Below are 3794 nucleotides of genomic sequence, written 5' to 3'. Positions count from 1 at the left end.
CGTGGCGGGGTACTATTTGCCACGTACCCCGCCACGTGTTAGCCACGTCAGCAGGTGTCCTCCTGAACCATGCCACGTCAGCAGTAGTACCCCGCCGCCATGCATGGCGGGGTTCTGTGTATTTGCCCCGCCATGCATGGTGGCGGGTCCAAACGGCCTAGTTTTGAAAATACTTTTAAAAGCGGATCAAATTTGAAATATGTTTTAAATTTAGGTTAAAAATAAAAAAAATTCTCGACGTTCAGGATAACCCAACCACGGACATGTTGTACTACACGATATTAGAGGGAGTTAGAAATCAATTTAATCACACAGGAAAATAATCAAAATAAGAAAAGTTTTCGTTGCAAACGGACTAATTAACGAAGCCAATGTATTTCCAAATTAAAAACCAGCAAAAAAAAAAACGTTTTGGCCTAAACATGCAAGAAGTAACAACGCCACGTAACCTGAAGCTCGTCTAGAAGATCATGCATGCAAAGTGCACGGGGATTGAGAAAAGTTTGAGAAGGTCAAGTTTGTTAGCTCGAGGAGGCTTTGCATGCACTGCAAAGTACTATTGTAGATCTGCCAGCAGCCGCATTTCGTCAAACGGTTTGGTTTGCCCCAATATATGATGGTCGTCCAGTTTGTACGGAGCTACTTGAAAACTTGAGGACAGGGAGAAAAACCATGGATTTTGTCTCCAGAAAGGCCATGCAGGGTTTGGCCACGCCCACGGATCCGACATTTCATCGATCTCAGAGCATGATTAGAACGAAAAACACATGAGAACTTCGAGTCGAAGCCGTTGTTGCTAGAGCTGGTTTCATACAGGTCCTTGGCCGAAAAGATTGATGATTTTTGTGTTTGCAGGGTTTGCGCATGGGCTTTTGCCCTTGTTTAGATCCCAAACTTTTTTAGATTTTGATACTGTAGCACTTTTATTTTTATTTGCTAAACATTGTCTAATCATGGAGTAACTAGGTCTCGTGATCTACAGACAAACTGTGTAATTAGTTTTTTATTTTTATCTATATTTAATGCTCTACGTATTTGTCGTAAGATTCGATGTGACGGAGAATCTTGAAAAGTTTTTAGTTTTTGGAGTGAACTAAACAAGGCCCTTATGGACCTGCGGGGACAAAACGATGATCGAAAAACATTTGCCTAAGGCGCCCACTGATGTCGTGTACATTGCGTTATCGTTCATGCATAAATGGAGTGGCCTGCTGAGGGAGGAAGATAGAGAGCGGATTACTCATCTGATGAAGGAAGACATCATGCAGTGGCTCAAGAATTGCAAGACCAGCGCTATCAGGCTTTCTGATGTAGTTGAAATTTAAATCTGTGATCCGTTTTTTGGCTAGCTCTTCTTTGCTTAATCTTGTACGTAGCCGGAATTTAGAACCTGCGTTCTGCTATTTTCTGTAATGCTCTTTTGTAGCTGGTAACCCCACAAGATCTTGTATGCCTACCTTGCTTTCTTAAAAGCAGAGTTATCTCCTTTTATAAAAAAAGTTGGTTTCATACATGCATACATACATTAGTCAGCTTTTTAATTTCAGGTTGATCCGTTGATGTTTGCGTGAACATTTCACTAGCAAAAAAAAAAAAAAAACCAGAACATTTACCTTTACCATAAAAAAATGAAGAGATGTTCAGTGCTTGTCTTCCATGAACAAGGCAAATAAAGGTAATTGTTGCCGAACACACATGGTGGCAAAGTTAGTTACTTTTTGTCGCAGGGAATGATGAGAAATTAGGAGACAACGCGGGCTGGCTGGCCATTGTTTATTTCCATTTGCTTTGTGGCATGCAACAGTTCAAACGTCCAAATTGGCAGGTTTTCAGCACCGACAAATTTTTAAAAAATTATAAAAAGGTCCGTTTACATTCCTTTTTTGACAACGCTAGTCCATGCTTGAGTGAGCGTGCATTCAGCTCTGACAATGCTCTGTTTCTTCAAGTCTGAAGTCAAACGGCCTGCAATGTGACGGACGACCTATCGATGGGAACTTGAAAAAGACGATGTACGACGCGGTTCATACTATGATTACTTCACGTATGTTTACAGTTCCCTACACCCTACATTGCCACTGTTGAATCAAGTTTCTACCACAGCTGGTTTACATTGCCATGAATCAAGTTTCTACCACACCCGGTTAACTTGGCATGGGGGTTCATATTTTTTTCTAGAACCATTTTATCATTAAAGCTAGTTAATTTAAGAGTAACTCCAAGAGCTTAGCTAAAATTAGTAGTTAAGTTATATTGTTTAGCTATTTTATAAAATAAAAAACTTCTTAAAAAAAGAAGAAGTCCACAACAGTCTTGCTATTTTAAAAAATCAGATAGTCAGTGTCAGTGGTTGGCTATATATGACCATCAAAAATCAAGGAATGACCAACTTTCTATTTTACAAAACCAGATACCACATATGTTCGAGCCTATTTTTTGCTATGCAAATTCTAAAATATCATTCACAACAAGAATAGCCAAGCTCTTGGAGTTGCTCTAACACGGATGTTCATATTTTTCTAATTTTATGATTAACAATGCTAAATTTTATAGTATGTGACATACCCATCGATAACAAGGCATATGTTGTGACTTCATCAGTCTCACTGTCTACCTTTCAAAAGTGATCATAGGGGTAGAGTTTCCGTGCCTATGTTCGTAAAGGGGTGAGTGCCCTTGCATGTTATGGGTGTCTGCATCTGCACCATGTAATTTGCAAGATGCTTGTCGTGATTTCATCATATTGAGATTTGACAACTCTTTTTTTTGCAAGCGCTTATATGGCTAAGGTTTGCGTGCGTGCATGCATATGAGGTGAGTGTGCATGCATTTGCATTGTGAGCGTTTGCGTCTATATTGTGTAAGACCTTGTTTGGAAGGCCTTTTCCTCACAAAATGGTTCCAACTTCTAGAAAATATTCTGTATTATAGCAAGGAGACATCTCTCTCCCCCATAAATGAACCAGGAGCCGGTGAATTCTAGCTCTTCCAAAGGAGCTAGAGCCAAAAGAAGCCCTAACCAAATAAGGCTTAATTCACAAGATGGGTGATGACTTTATCAATCTCAAGATTTACCATCTCAGTCTTTCACAAGTGCTCATGCTGATAGGGTTTGCATTTGTTTATTTAAGGGCTAAAAAAATGTTCCATTGTACCAAGATAACATTTCAACATTAAACATGGACCTCTTTTTACTACAATCCGTACTAAAAAAACCTATCACCGTTCGTTCGAAACTAGTGTTATCACTATCGATTCTTGAAACATGCAATGGACAAACGGTAGTAATGCTCTGCCAGTTTTTAACCGACAACGATAGATGGATTATTCGTTTATGTTTCTAGCCAAGAACCAGTAGTGATATGATCTTTCGTTACAAAAATTGCTATCTTCCATTGCAGAGAACCAAGTAGTATATCTCAAATGCAAGGTGAAGTTTGTTACATCGCAAACTCTCTCCATCCTAAAATTTAAGGATTCTAAATTTGTCATAACTCATTTTTTTATGTTTGACTATGATTGTGTAGAGAAAAATATTTAACATTTATCACATCAAAGAAGTGAATTCTCAAAGTACATTTCATAGTAGATGTAATGATATTGCAAATATTATTGTTCTACTACGTAAACATAGTTAAACTTAAGTTTTTAACATTTAGAATCCCTTATATTTTAGAATGGAGGGACTAGCTATCCAGCTAGCCTAGTTAACACGACTATTTGTTCGGTGGTGCGCGAGACATATCAGTCCATAGCGAAGCACCTATATAGAATTTGTCAATCTCAAATTTACA

The sequence above is a fragment of the Sorghum bicolor genome, chromosome 9 (assembly GCF_000003195.3).
Source record: "Sorghum bicolor cultivar BTx623 chromosome 9, Sorghum_bicolor_NCBIv3, whole genome shotgun sequence".
Lineage (NCBI taxonomy): Eukaryota > Viridiplantae > Streptophyta > Magnoliopsida > Poales > Poaceae > Sorghum > Sorghum bicolor.
The sequence above is the reverse complement of the archived record's forward strand: the minus strand, read 5'-3'. Positions refer to the sequence as shown.